Source organism: Hyperolius riggenbachi, chromosome 12 (genome assembly GCF_040937935.1).
Source record: "Hyperolius riggenbachi isolate aHypRig1 chromosome 12, aHypRig1.pri, whole genome shotgun sequence".
Taxonomy (NCBI): domain Eukaryota; kingdom Metazoa; phylum Chordata; class Amphibia; order Anura; family Hyperoliidae; genus Hyperolius; species Hyperolius riggenbachi.
This window is the reverse complement of record NC_090657.1, coordinates 23,152,176-23,167,681: the sequence shown is the minus strand read 5'-3', so window position 1 is coordinate 23,167,681 and position 15,506 is coordinate 23,152,176. Positions and strand designations below refer to the sequence as shown.

The 15,506-nt window shown below is 46.8% G+C and overlaps 1 protein-coding gene across 2 annotated transcripts in view; it reads right to left on the bottom strand.

Annotated features, from left to right (window-relative positions):
• LOC137541345 (VID27-like protein) overlaps window positions 1-15,506 on the bottom strand; it is a 353,729-nt gene that overhangs the window by 98,730 nt on the left and 239,493 nt on the right. Inside the window, exon 2 of one of the 2 annotated variants that reach the window (XM_068262601.1) lies at window positions 14,525-14,676. The exons of the other annotated variant lie outside the window; for it this stretch is intronic. The gene's annotated coding sequence lies outside the window, so the exon portion shown is untranslated. The remainder of the gene's footprint in view (window positions 1-14,524; window positions 14,677-15,506) is intronic. 2 annotated transcript variants of the gene reach the window in all.

The window sequence follows — 15,506 nt, the reverse complement described above, 5'->3', positions numbered from 1 at the left end:
AGGGCAAAATGCTCTTACTTAACAAACCTGTGTCAGCAGTGCCTCTATTTAAAGCTGCTGACCAGGTCATAATATAAGAATAAAAATAAATAGATCCCCCCTCTTTCTACCTGCTGCAATTCCCCCCCCCCCCCCCCTTCTTTGAATATTGTAGTCCTCTACAATTATACACTAAAATCATACATCAATACCAAAGGAATTATTCTTGCATATACCTGTCAGGTAATTTTCCTTGGTTAGTTCGAGTAGATTTTCTAAAGCATTCTAAATTTTCCACCCCTTCCTCATCAGTGTCCACGGAATTCTCCCCAATCAAAGCAGTGTCCACCTCCTCTTGTTCAAAATTTGGGATTCTACCTGGAGAATCATAATCGGCATTGGGCCAGGAGACGAAGCTACAGTCATCAGGCCCACCCTCTGGGGTGGAACATTCAGCACTCTTTGGGGGAATCCACCATACTTCCGCAATTTTGTCCACCTGAGGCATACCAATTCCGCAAACTTGGTAAAGCGATATATCATCGCTATAAGACAACCATATCCATCTTGAAGGATGGTTTGTCTGCTGAAGCATCAGACAATTGCATCCTCAGATAAGCTTCCTATAACTGCCCATTCGTCACCTGAAGCGTTTCCATCAAACACTGTCCTTTCTTTTTCCTCCTGTATCGTTGAGGCTGTGAATCTAAACTTTCAGATTCTTCTTTATTAAATGTCAGAGCTTTTTTACTCAATTCAGAACTACTATCCCCATTTTGAATTTGAACCACAGTTTCCTGTGGTATTAACACTTGTTCTTCTTTTCGTCTACTATCAAACTCACGCCACTTTACTTCATCATGGATCTCAATTTGAGAAACAATGGTAGACTCCAATTCAGGCCCTGTTTCTACTCTTCTTATTTGGTCATCTGGAGAGGTCCTGGCCAGGTAATCAAGATCTTCCTCCTTGATGGATTGTATCCGAGGGGTTTTGGATAAACCATATCTTTTTTGACTACGTCTGTGTCGTTGAGGTTTAGGCATTAGATTCCAGTAATCTTCCCAGTCTTTTCTTGAAGAAGTGTCTGTTTCTTTTCTCTGTTCACATATTTCAATTTTCTGTGTACTTAAGTCTTTTACAGTTTCCTTTGGTACATAGATACTTGGCTTATCCTGAATTTGCTTATCCTTTTTGTCTCCGGTATCTCTAGGTTCCCTCCTTTCACCGAACTGAGTGTCAGATGAAACTGGATCACACCTCCATTTAAACTCTTTGTGCAGTGCGGGTGGTCCAGAATACTTTGCTTCTCCCAGTTTCTGATACAACAGAGACTTCTTCGGATAGTAATCAAGATCTCTCGCACCATGCCTGCGGGGTCTCAAACGTTTCACATACCTACTGCCTTGAACTGGAGTACCACCAGGACCAGTCACATTAGCAGCCTCTATACCTTTAGTTCCTTCTACAACATTAAATTCGACCGTCCCCCCATTCCTCAAACTGTGAAACTGATTCTTGGAGTTGTTCTTCTCTATGGCCGTCCAGTGTACAAACACATCTCTCTCCTTGTGTCCAAGAGATATAAAACCATAGCCTTTTTTATTGTTGAACCACTTCACTACCCCTATCCTTTTCTTAAATACAATTATATTCTTTTTCTTAAGGGAGCTATTACTCCAATTTTTTCAGAAATTCCTATGGGTCTGTGTCTTTATACTTTTCATCAAAGGGGATTTACTTCTATCTGGGGTCTGTTGGATATATCCTGCAGTCTGACCCTCGGCTGCAGGATCATTCAGTTTAAATATGGTCGTCTCTCCAACCGCATACGGTCAGTACAGTTTCTAGCCATGTGTCCTTCTCTCCCACAATTCCAGCAGACAAATGGTGATTCTCGTTCGTTTTCTACTCTTGAAGGAAGGTTTTTACTAGACAGGGATCGTTCTTCTTTCAACTTCTTTATCTCCTTTGTCAATTGTTGGACTACCTCAGTCAAAGTCTCTATCTCACTTTTGTAGGGTTCTTTCTGTTCTTTGTTTTGAAAATTAGGTACTTGTGTAGCACTGACTCCCACAGGAGCTGCTGTAAGAGTTGGGTTCTCCTACTGTCCCCAGTGATGACCCGTCCTGTGAAAGGATCCTCTAATACTCCGACACACCAATAACTATAAGGGGTTTTATTAGGGGCAGACAAGATGCCCTGTGAGAAGGGTGTGGGCAAACAGGGTTCACAATGGTATAGGGGTACAATGGCATCAGATAAAAGCAACAGCTTAGTGACAATGGGTTAGTGAAGCAGAAATAGCAGTTCAATAGTGCAACAGTCATAAATAGAGTTTGTTCCCCTGTCCACCCGTGAAGAGACTCTGCCCCTTAATGCACTGGGTGAGAGAGAGACAGACTGCTGTACAATTCTTAACAATCAAACAGGCAAACAGTTATATGCAATTCACACAAATAGCAGAGGAGGTGCAACTAGCTACTGCACTTAGCTAAAACATTTCAAACCCTGACTAACCACTGGCCAGTGGTGAAACTGCTATAAAGTCTGCTAGCGGTGGGGCCCATTCAAGTTACAGTTGGAGCGCTCAGACCTTCAAGAGAAGGTATTTGTAATCCACATGGCACGACCAGCTCTCCAAAAGACTCTGAGCTGAGAGGGGCAGTGGTCCCTTCTCGCTCGCCAGGCGAAGGCACAATTAAACGCAAAGTACTGTGGCCACAGGCCCCTCACCCATCTAGTCGCTGCAGCAAGAAACCTTCAGGAATGGCTTGTCCTCTGGGCTGGGTGAGATGATTCCTCCTGTCTGGTCGCTGGTGGCTTGATGATTCCTCCTGTCTGGTCGCTGGTGGCTTGTTTCGCGTCCAACTCCTTGCTATCCTGGCTTCAAAGCATCAATTGGAGCCTGATTGTACTCCTCTTTCTGCCCTGGTCCGTTCCTCTGAACCACACGAAGATCGCTTACGCAGAGGCTGGGACAGAGAGATCCACACGTCTCTCCAGCCTCTCTCCTTTGTCCTTTTTTCCTTTGTTCTCCCTCTCTCTCTTGCCCTTCCCCCATCACCCCCCTTTGTCCACTTCCTTTAGCTCTGAAAGAGGGGTCAGGTTTCCATCGTGTGGTGGGTATAAATATTGCAGTCTCAATCCACTGATGTTACACTCTCCCCCCACTGAAAGTCTTTGGTCCCCAAAGAACAAAGTTTTAACTACAAATTAACTTAATACCTACATGTAACTAGGTAACTGAAGCTATCCTGAGTTGTGGGCAGTGGGACTTCCCACCATGGTGTGTCGGGTACAGGGCAGGAGGTATCACACACTGGTACAGTGGTCTGATGGACTTGTGTCTCAGTAGATCTGCAGACGGTGGTGATGGCTTCTTCAGAACTGTTTCCTCTGGAGTCATATGTCAACCTCAGGGGAGGTTTGATTTGTCGCTTGGTTCTCTGCTCCATAGGCTCTAGGGGTTCTCTGGCAGGGAATTCAGTTACAACCTCTCTCGCGGGGGATTCTGTTACAATCTCCCGAGGTGGCATTGATGGGGCCTCAGCAATAGTTTGGGTCTCTCCTTCCTCTTCAAGCTCAGTGGGTACCTGTTCTGGCCCCTCCTCAACCTGGGCCTGTGGTATGAATTCTTGTGCATCAGCTCTTAATGGCCTAGAGTAGGTGTCCTCTATAGGCGGTGTGGAAACAATGGGGTCAAACCGCCACAGCCATTCCATCTCCAGGTCCTCTTCCTCGTCATCCTCTTCTTCCTCTGCAGTAGAAGGCAATTGTGACCGAGTTACTGGGGTTCGTTTAGGCAGGGATGGTTCACGTGGAGGGGGCACCCGCACTGTTTCATTCAGTGGTAGAAGGTGATTGCGGTGCCAAGTCTTCAAGGGCCCTGTCTTCCCCTCTGGACGGAGCTGATACACTGGAAGGCCGGGCAACCGTGCACAAACAATGTATGGCTGTGAGCTCCACCGGTCAGCTAACTTCTGCTTCCCATGAAGGCCCAGGTTCCTCAATAACACCCGGTCACCCGGTTGTAAGTCATGGACCCGAACCCTCAGATCATATCTTCTCTTGTTTTGCTGTTCCCGAATATTGGAAGCACTTTGGGCCTTTTCATAGGCAGTTTTCAGGTTCCTCCGAAGTCGGTCAACATAGCCTTTATGAGATGCAGCTGAAGTCCCATCAGTGGAGGTGCCAAAGGCAAGATCTACTGGTAGTCGAGCTTCTCTCCCAAACATTAGCATGTAAGGTGAATATCCTGTCGTATCGTGCTTTGTGCTGTTGTACGCATGGACCACTGCTGAGACATATTTACTCCAGTGCTGCTTCTTTCAGAGGTAAGTGTCCCTAACATATTCAAAAGTGTGCGATTGAACCGCTCGGGTTGCGGATCGCCCTGGGGGTGGTAAGGAGTAGTCCGTGACTTTTGCACCCCCAGCACTTGCAATAACTCTTTGATGAGTTTACTCTCAAAGTCTCGACCTTGGTCTGAATGAAGCTGCTGCGGTAGACCATAATGGACAAAGAACTTCTCTACTAGGACTTTGGCTACTGTGGAAGCTTTTTGGTCCCTTGTGGGGAAAGCTTGGGCGTATCGGGTAAAGTGATCAGTCACCACTAAGATACTTCCTTGTCCGCTCATATCTGGTTCCAGGCACAGGAAATCCATGCATACCAACTCCATGGGGCCTTGGCTCTGTAGGTGACGCATTGGGGCAGATCTAGTGGGCAAGGTCTTTCGTTGTATACACCGCAGACATGAGTGGCAGTAGCTTTCTATTTCAGCCCTCATACAGGGCCAGTAGAATCTATCTTTGACTAGGCCGAGAGTCCTCTCTGCTCCCAAATGACCATGGTCATCATGCAAGGCCACTAGTATTGTCTCTCTGTGTTTTTCAGGAAGGAATAACTGCCACTTTTCTTCCAGATCATCAACAGGAGCTCTACGGTAGACCAGTCCGTCTCGGAGCTGTAGCCGATTCCATTCTCTGTAAACCATCTTGGCCTTCTCAACAGATTCAGTTTGCAGGAGCTCTGGTCGTTGGCTTTCTAGGGCCTCCAGGGTCAGTCGGCAGAGGGGATCTTCTGACTGGTCCTGCTTCAGATCCTTTTTTCTAAGGATGGGCAAGCTCCCATCCTTCAATTGGGTCAGGTTGCAGTAGAGTTTGGGGACCCCTTTTGTACTGACTCCAACAACTTCAGCCCCTGTCACTCCTCTGACCCAATGTTCTGCCCCCTGGCACAAGGCTTGTATCCCTTCTGGGGTCAGCTGAGTCCAGTCTCTTTCCGAAGCTCCAGTGTTATGAGGCCTTCTGGACAGGGCATCAGCATCTCTGTTCCCCACTCCTGGTCGATACTTCAAGCTGAAGCGGAACTCAGCCAGTGCAGCTAGCCATCTGTGTCCTGTAGCATCTAACTTAGCAGTAGTGAGGATGTAGGTGAGTGGGTTGTTGTCTGTCTTGACTACAAATTCAGCCCCATACAGGTAGTCCCTAAGCTTGTCTACTACTGCCCATTTAAGAGCCAAGAACTCCAGCTTGTGGGTAGGATAGTTCTTCTCAGATGGGGAGAGACTTCGACTCACATAAGCAACAGGTCTTAGATGCCGTTCATGCTCTTGGTACAGCACTCCACCGAGCCCTTCTCTACTAGCATCCACATGCAGTTCATAAGGAAGAGTAGGATCAGCATAGGCTAGGACTGGGGCATGGGTTAGACTCCACTTCAGCTGCTGAAATGCTTCCTCACAACGATCGGACCACTCTTCCTGTATTGACTCCCGAGGTCTTCTGGGCCCTTTGGCTGATTGAGCCTCGTCTGAAAGTTTCGAGTCGCTTTCCTCACCTTCATTCTTTAAGAGCTCAGTAAGGGGTTGGGCCATCTTGGCAAAACCCTCCACAAATCTTCGGTAATAGGAGCAAAACCCCAGGAATGATCTCAATCCCGCTACATCTTGCGGTCTAGGCCAATTGACCACAGCTTCCAGCTTCTTGGGGTCTGTGGCCATGCCTTCAGCTGAGACTACATGCCCCAGATAGGTGACAGACGGTTGGCAAAACTGGCACTTCTCAAGGGACAGTTTCAGTCCTTCTTCCTGAAGTCGACTCAGTACTTTCTCCAGCCTTTGCTCATGCTCCTCCAGTGTTCTTCCAAAGACAATCACGTCATCCAGATACACCAAGACTTCTAGCAGATGCATGTCTCCCACTGTGCGCTCCATCAGCCTCTGGAAGGTTGCGGGCGCTCCTGAAAGACCTTGAGGCATTCTTTCAAATTCGTAGAACCCCAAAGGGCAGATAAAAGCGGTCTTCTCTTTGTCATCGGGGTGCATGGGAATTTGGTAATACCCACTGCGCAAATCCAGTACACTGAACCACTTAGCTCCTGTTAGGCAATGTAGGGCATCTTCTATTCGTGGGGTTGTGTACTGATCTGGGGTGGTACGACGGTTAAGAGTGCGATAGTCTATGCACATTCGGATGGAACCATCCTTCTTCCGAACCACCACTATGGGAGAGGCATAGGGACTTCGGGATTCACGGATCACTCCAGCTCTCTTCAACTCTGCAATCTGTTCCCTCAAATCTTCCAAATCCCCAAATGGAATCCGACAAGATCTCTCTCTGAAAGGCTTGTCTTCCTGTAGGCGTATGCGATGTTGAGTACTTTTCGCACACCCAACATCAAATTCACTCTTGGAGAATAACTCTCGCCGTTTCAGAAGCAGGGCTTGAATCCTGCTCTTCCATTCTGGAGATATCGGGGAGTCTGCTGGGTAGAAGCAGTCTACAGGGATTCCATCTTCAGTTCCCCCCACTGAAAGGGATGGCGAAATTGGGGTGACTGAGCCTACCTGTCCAAGAAGCATCCGGGCTTTGATCCTCACTGGGGAGTCAGTGGTGTTACAAACACTGACGGAGATCTTTCCTTGAGCCTTCTGTAGTGCCTTTGTTGGGATCACTTCAGGGATCAACTCTATCCCGGGGGCTGTCTTCTCTCCAGGGATGGTTTCTAGCAGGACATGCGGTCCCGGCAGATCCCAGCTCAGTCTTACTGATGCCTGAAGGCATGCCACTTCCCCTGGTTGCAACAGTTTCTCCTTCTTCCCCAATCGCCACAATCTTCCTACTCCCTCGGCTGGAGCCCTCTGTTCTTGGACTAAACGTTGGTAGACTGGATGAAGCATGGGGTGCACACCTTCTGGTGGTAGATCATAGCAGGAGGCTATGGGGGACAAGATTTGTCTTATCAGGTCTGTATTAGTCCCCACAATTAAAGAACTTCTCACTGAACCTGGGGGTCGAGAACATACAATGGCCAAGGTGTCAAAGGTTCCCGGTTGCCCAACAACCAGTGGGTCAAAGGTCAACTTGATCTGCAGATACCCATCATAGGGGAGCTGCTCGGTTCCAATTCCCCAGATCTCTAGGTCTTTTAATTCTCGCAGGGGCAGGTGCTGCAGATACTTATCATAGAAGTCCCGATATAATAAAGTCACTTGTGCACCTGAGTCAAGTAACGCTCTTGTGAAGATGCCCTCTATTTGAACAGGCACCACTGGAGAGGGGCCCACTAAGTTAGCAGGGATTTGCCCAGAAGGAGGTGTACTTGTAGGCCTGGCTGGTTGAGCTTGTACTCCTTTTGGCCTCCTGTTACGCTCTAAGCGATGCTCCTGGTGGCCTTTCTCACATTGATGTGTATTTCTTCCCTGTACACTGGGGCCCATTGCTGAGGGAGGCGTATTTGATTGTCTCTTAGGAATCCTACTCAAGGGTTCCTGTACGATTGCCCAGTCAGCCTTTTGATGCGGGCTGGAGCTGTCTGAAGCAAGTGGGCTCCCGGCTTGCTCCTTCACCGGGGCCCTCTGAAGTTTTCCGCCGGCTTGGCAGGTAAAAGATCCTGTAGGGCCTGGCGCACTTCCTCTGTTAAGGTCCGAGAGTGCCGGGGTTTAGGGCATTGGGCTCGGTAATGTCCAGTTTGCCCACAATTAAAGCACTCTACTCCGGCTGAATATCTTCTACTCTTCATTCCTCTGGATAGCTGTGAGCCCTCTGGGGTAGGGTGTGCAATAGCTCTCTGCAGATCAGCCATGGACTGTTGCATCCCTGCCTGAGTCTCTATCACTTGCATCATTGACCTCTGAATCTCAGTAAAAGCTTGTTGTAAAGTGGATTTGACTGCACCATCTGGGTTATCGCCTGAGTGAGGGCCTCAGCAGTAGAAGGGGTCTTACTGTCCATCTCTCCCGGAGCTTCCAAGGGGGTTCGTGCTAAGTACACAGATGCACTACCACTACTTCGCCCAGAACCAGCAGAGGTGGTCATCTTCTGGGACTTAGCGGACAACAGTGTCTCTTCCTCTCGAATGGCCTTAATCAGTTTTGAGTAGGTGAAAAGGTCACTTCGGTCTCTCATTTGAATTTTCAGTATGATAGGGTCTAAAGGTTGTGCACCTTTTAGGATCTGAGTCAATAAAGCCTCACTTGCATTGTCTTGTGCCATTCCCTTTTTTAGGATTGCTTGGTGTAGGATCTTGTCCAGGCGAGTGACAAAGGTGGATAGGCGTTCCCCTTCCTCTTGGTAGGTATGTCCAAACCGATGTATCAAGTCAGCACAACTTTCTATTTGCCCAAAAACTTCACGAAGGGCATCCAGACACTCTGTGGCAGTGCAACCTGGCTGGTCTCTTTTAAGATTCCGGACAACATCTGAAGCAGGGGCACGTAGACTCTCTACAATCCTCTGTCGCTTGACTGTATCTGAGACCTCCCACTCATCTAAGGCCTGTGCAGCCTGGTCTATCCAGGTCTCAAAGTCATCTTCCCCGGATGGGACAGGTATCTGCCCAGAACAAACCCTCAGTTTTCTGTACCCATAACTGATAGGTTGGAATGAATTTGTCACTAAATTTTCCATCAGTTTTCCCATATCAGTGTAGAAGGAAGCGGGTGGATATCCTGGGGTGGTGGACATGGAGTCAACAGAGGCTGAGCAGACCTCTCTTTTACTTGGTGGCCTTTCACTGGAACTGTCTGAGTGGTTGGTTGAGGGACTTGGTCGGATCAACTGAACTTTGATGTCATCCGTTAGCTGTAAGATTGTGTTCTTGAAGCAAGTGGGAAGGCCTTTTTTCACTTCTAGCAGGGCATATGTGTGAGAGATCTCCGGATCAGTCCGTGTGTCTAAGACGAACACCCGACGATCAAGTGCTAGGGCTGTGATAGCTTTATCTATTTGATTCTCTGTCCATCCATCAGCAGGTATATCCATCACCACACTGAACTGTAGTCTACCATTTTCTTCTTCACACCAGCGGGCAGCAGTGACTGGGTCCATTTTGCTGGCCTGGCTCGTTGTTCCTAGGGCAGTCATCACTCTAAGGGGCTAGGTTAGAATCCCAGAAGACGAGCCCCCACGTGTAGCACTGACTCCCACAGGAGCTGCTGTAAGAGTTGGGTTCTCCTACTGTCCCCAGTGATGACCCGTCCTGTGAAAGGACCCTCTAATACTCCGACACACCAATAACTATAAGGGGTTTTATTAGGGGCAGACAAGATGCCCTGTGAGAAGGGTGTGGGCAAACAGGGTTCACAATGGTATAGGGGTACAATGGCATCAGATAAAAGCAACAGCTTAGTGACAATGGGTTAGTGAAGCAGAAATAGCAGTTCAATAGTGCAACAGTCATAAATAGAGTTTGTTCCCCTGTCCACCCGTGAAGAGACTCTGCCCCTTAATGCACTGGGTGAGAGAGAGACAGACTGCTGTACAATTCTTAACAATCAAACAGGCAAACAGTTATATGCAATTCACACAAATAGCAGAGGAGGTGCAACTAGCTACTGCACTTAGCTAAAACATTTCAAACCCTGACTAACCACTGGCCAGTGGTGAAACTGCTATAAAGTCTGCTAGCGGTGGGGCCCATTCAAGTTACAGTTGGAGCGCTCAGACCTTCAAGAGAAGGTATTTGTAATCCACATGGCACGACCAGCTCTCCAAAAGACTCTGAGCTGAGAGGGGCAGTGGTCCCTTCTCGCTCGCCAGGCGAAGGCACAATTAAACGCAAAGTACTGTGGCCACAGGCCCCTCACCCATCTAGTCGCTGCAGCAAGAAACCTTCAGGAATGGTCACTCTGGGCTGGGTGAGATGATTCCTCCTGTCTGGTCGCTGGTGGCTTGATGATTCCTCCTGTCTGGTCGCTGGTGGCTTGTTTCGCGTCCAACTCCTTGCTATCCTGGCTTCAAAGCATCAATTGGAGCCTGATTGTACTCCTCTTTCTGCCCTGGTCCGTTCCTCTGAACCACACGAAGATCGCTTACGCAGAGGCTGGGACAGAGAGATCCACACGTCTCTCCAGCCTCTCTCCTTTGTCCTTTTTTCCTTTGTTCTCCCTCTCTCTCTTGCCCTTCCCCCATCACCCCCCTTTGTCCACTTCCTTTAGCTCTGAAAGAGGGGTCAAGTTTCCATCGTGTGGTGGGTATAAATATTGCAGTCTCAATCCACTGATGTTACACTTGTACATTCACCTGGAAGGAATTAACCTGCATAGCCTCCTCTTCCTGCTGGTATTTGACTGCCAGACTTTGCAGTTTATGGAATCGGATTTTTTGATCTCTTTCTAATTTCGCTTTAAGATGCTGTCGAGTGGTTCCACTCCTCAAACCCAGCAAAAGCTGGTGTACTAACCAAGCCTCAGCATCTACATTACAAATCTCATTTTCCTCTATTTCCTTTTGAGTCAGAGCATTCATCAGCTCTTTAAGAGCATTTGCGAATTGAGGAATGGTCTCCTCTTGTTTCTGTAGTTGATCAATAAATCTCTTACGTAATATATGTAGATCAGTTGGATCTCCATATATTTCCTCTAACATTTCAATAATTGCTTCTACTGGGGCAGGTTCAGGGAGCTCAGAAGTAACATTAGTCTTGCGTGCATCTCCCTCCAAAGCTAGGATAGTTATTTCTCGTTGAATTTCCACTGGAACTTTATAAGCCTTAACAGCACTTCGAATCCGTTCAATCCAGTCTCTTAACAACATATTATTGACATTAAATTTGGGCAAATAGGTGGCCAGAAGCCCAACAGGTGTCATCTGATAATCAGAAGGTGTTAAAAGGGATCTTTCCCCCGCAGTGGCACTGGCTCCTGGAGTGGGGCCTTGGCCCTCTGACTGTAACTCCGCCTCCATCCTGCCGACTACGCCAAAATTATGTAAACGGTTTCAAACCGCCAACTGAATGAGAATTCCACAAACACCAATGCAGGTTGTAAAATTCAAAAAGTTTATTAAAAAATAAAATTACACTTTCTACTCCATGTAACCAATGAGAATTACAAACAATAAATCTATAATATCACAGTCTTCTGAATGTCTTCTGATCTTCTCCCTACAGAACACTTTTGGTAGCTAGGAGGAAAACAACTGGTTAATAAAAACACATAACCTGGGGGCGTGGCCTGGCTATGGCGGCAGCAAGACGTGCCTTGTGAGAGCTCCGTGTGCCCAGCAGCCCTTAACTGATCTTTAAGCTTCGACACAGCCTTCTAAACCTTAACAACATGAGCCGTTCAAGCTCCAGAAGGAAGGGGACTAAGTCCAGAGAGGAAGGAGGTGAAATAGATTCGTATTTTCAGAAGACCTCGCAGCGGAAGCATGGTAATACACCTAAGGCCTTAGACGCCATTTCTTCCCCGAGGCCCCAGACAGCCCGCTCGCAATCTCCCCCTAGAGCTCCCACCCCGGCAAGAGACACTGACTCTTCCGACGAAGATCAAGAAGAGGACAACTTTGACCTAAGAGCCTTTCTTCGTCAGATCCCTACTAAATCAGACTTTGAGTCCCTCGCTTCACGGATCGAAAACGCATATTAACAAGACATAGCGGAAGTCCGTGAGGAACTATCGGAGGTGGGGGACAGAGTATGTGAGCTAGAGAAAGGACAAGCCAAGCTGGAAGAATCGGTCAACTCCCTGGTGAAAAGAGCGAACTCCCAGGACAAACGCCTGGATGACCACTGGCTAAAAATGGACGACATGGAGAACAGAGGCCGTCGCAATAACATCAGAGTGCGAGGCCTCCCAGAAGCCACGGGTCAAGAGGATCTTATACCTTCACTTCAGGGGATTTTCCGCATGTTCATGGATAAGCCAGACGACTTCCAGATAGAGCTTGACAGGGCGCACAGGGCCTTCGGTCCGAAGCAGTCGGACATCAACCGCCCGAGGGATGTCATATGCCGCATCCACAAATACGCTTTGAAGGACGACATCATGCGGGCAGCCAGAGATAAAAAGGAATTGGTGTTTGACGGGGCCACAATACATCTATACGCAGATCTTTCCCGCTTCACACTGCTGCTACGCAAAGCGACCAAGCCTTTACTAGACGCCCTGAGAGAAGCCGGCGCCACTTACTCATGGGGATTCCCCTTCTCTCTCCTTATTAAAAGAGAGGGTCAGTCAGCCGTTTTTCTTAACCCATCCGACCTGCCGAAGATCTCTGACAAATTCGACCTACCCAACATCAAATTGCCAGACTGGCCGGGTTCGGAAAAAATTACCGCCATTACAACAGAAAGAAAAATGGCAGAAGGTACAGGCCAAGAGACGCCGCTCTAGGCCTCATGACGCACCTCAAAATGATTCCCCTTCGGAAGCAGAAGAAGGTCTGTAACTGAAATGAGTAACTGAAAGTATTAATCGTTTGACTTTTTGCGAGAACCAGTGTAAGTTTCTTCCTTAATCTACCATTTTTTAGTGATATTTTTCCCTTTGCTTTTTACCTTTGCATCCCTGAACTGGGTAAGAGGGGACACTCATACTCCCTTGCAGTACCTGCATTGACTATACTGAAACCCACAGAGGTTGCTATCTCCTCCATGGAATTGCGAATGTTCTATATGCAACAAATAGATCGTTCGGAGCCCTTGTTATTTCTTTGCTGCACGAATTGAACACAGCTTTGGAACAGCTTGATATCCTTAATAGATTTATATGTCAGTTTTCTTAAATTGAGTTTAATATATAGTTAGCTGAACTCCTATAAATTATAACGTAGCTGCACTTATGTATACAGGGGATACCATGTACTGTCCTATAACAGCTATAGGTTTCTATAAGTTATGGTTCTACGAGATTTAACAGGTTATAATAATGTTCACACTGGCTTTTGCTTAAAGTTGTCATACATGTTTCGTTTAAGATGTTATGCAAAAAGTTGGGGGCTGCGGGCTCGTTTGGGGCCTCCGCCGCGTGGCTTTTCACTACCCCCAAGTGATGTTAGGGCAAACTCTGCCCTGGCCTCAAAATACTGATTCTGCTGCAATGTTACTTTCCCCACAAGGGAACAGCAGATTCGCAGGTGCCTTTGTCACCATTGTACTTCTCTGCCTAGGCACACCCTTGTGCCTAGTACTGTTTTTCTGTTTTTTCTATCCTTTCCCTTTTCTCTCCCCAGCTGGTCCGCAACCTTCCTGCAGGTGTGATGTAACGGGTGGTTCTCTCCAAGTTGAAAGGTGATCACCTTAAGTTAATTTCATTGAACGTAAACGGTCTTAATGTGCCTCAGAAACGCTCACAGATATTATACGGTTTCCATAAAGAAAAAGCTAAAATCCTGCTACTACAGGAGACGCATTTTAAAAAGGGACAAGTACCCACCCTGTGTAACTCACCATACTACCCTCAATGGTTCCTAAGTGCCCCTGGAGCTCAGAAGACAAAAGGTGTAGCCATAGCTATTCACAAATCATGCAACGCTCAGGTCCTGGAGAGTGTGTCTGACCCTGATGGAAGATTTGTATTTGTTAAAACTCTCATAGAGGGTAAACTGTTCACTTTGGCGAGTATATACTTACCCAACACTTCACAAATAGCTACATTCACAAAAATCCTACAACAGCTGGACAAATTTAGAGAGGGATATGTGATACTGGGGGGAGATCTAAATTTCACTCTAGACCCTTTAATTGATAGCACGGGAAAAAAATCCCCAATATCATATAAGGCCTTAAAGTTTATCAAGAAAAAACTAGCTTCATTACAGTTAATAGATATATGGAGAACATTCCATCCGTCTACTAAAGACTACACTCATTTCTCTCACCCCCACTGTACCTATAGTAGGTTGGATGTTATCCTAGTATCACATGCCCTGCTCTCCTGGAATCATACATCGACCATAGGGGTTCAATCGTGGTCAGACCACTCTCCGGTGATACTTGATTTTAGGGGTAAAATAGGCTCACAGAATCAGTTCTCTTGGCGCATGAATACCTCTCTTCTGCAGGACACTGCCTGTGCTGAACGCTATAAACAAGTACTAACAGATTATATCACAGACAATTGCAAAGAAACCGAAGAAACTACCCCTTTTAGCAGGTGGGAAGCGCATAAGTGCGTTTTAAGGGGAACCATGATTCAAATGGGAGCCAGATATAAAAAAGAAAGAGCCACACAAATTAAAAAAACTTGGGAGGAATTAAGACTCCTGGAGCAGCAACACAAGCAGTGCCTAGTGGAACAGACACTTAATGAACTCACCTTAAAACGCAAAGAACTACTGCAATTGTTTGAGCACAAAAGAGTAGACAATTTCCTAAGATTTAAGGCTCGCCTATATGAATATGATAATAAGTGCAGTCGTATGGTAGCCAGATCTTTGAGAGCCAAACAGCAATCTTCTCATATTGCAGCTATTAAAACAAAAACAAATGGCAAGGCAGTTATAACGGAAGATATCTTTAAAGTGTTCCATGAATACTATACAACATTATATAACTTAAAAAGCACCTATTCTGACAAATCCCCGACCGCACTCGATGAGTTAATTGATGCTTTTCTACATAAACATCCTGTACCTCCCATAACCCAAGAACAATTAGAGGAATTGAATTGCCCATTTTCAGAAGACGAATTTTTATCCACAGTTTGTTCCCTTCCCAATGGCAAGTCACCGGGACCAGACGGCTTTAGCATAGAGTATTACAAGAAATTTAGATCTCAGCTAGCTCCGCTGTTTGTCTCAGCCTTCAACAGTCTTAACATATCTAACCCACCCCCCAGCCACGCCTTACAAACTCATATAATAGTCATCCCCAAGCCAGCAAAAGACTCCCTACTATGCTCAAACTACCGCCCCATATCACTTATCAATGTAGATTTAAAGATTATGTCCAAAATCCTAGCAAATAGGCTTCAACAGGTAATCCCCCTTTTAATTAATACCGACCAGGTTGGCTTTGTCCCAAAGAGAGAGCCCTCTGACAATACGTATAAAACTTTACTGCTAATGCACCAAGCCCAGCTATCTAATACCCCTGCAATGTTACTTTCTGTCGACGCGGAGAAAGCCTTTGACAGGGTGTCATGGAGATTTCTTCAAAGGGTGTTGGTCAATAGGGGCATCCCTTCAGATTCAAACTTCTTTCAGAAAATGTTCTCCCTCTATCAATCCCCAACTGCAAGAATTAAAATTAATGGATGTCTATCACCGGTGATTTCCATTGGGAATGGAACACGTCAA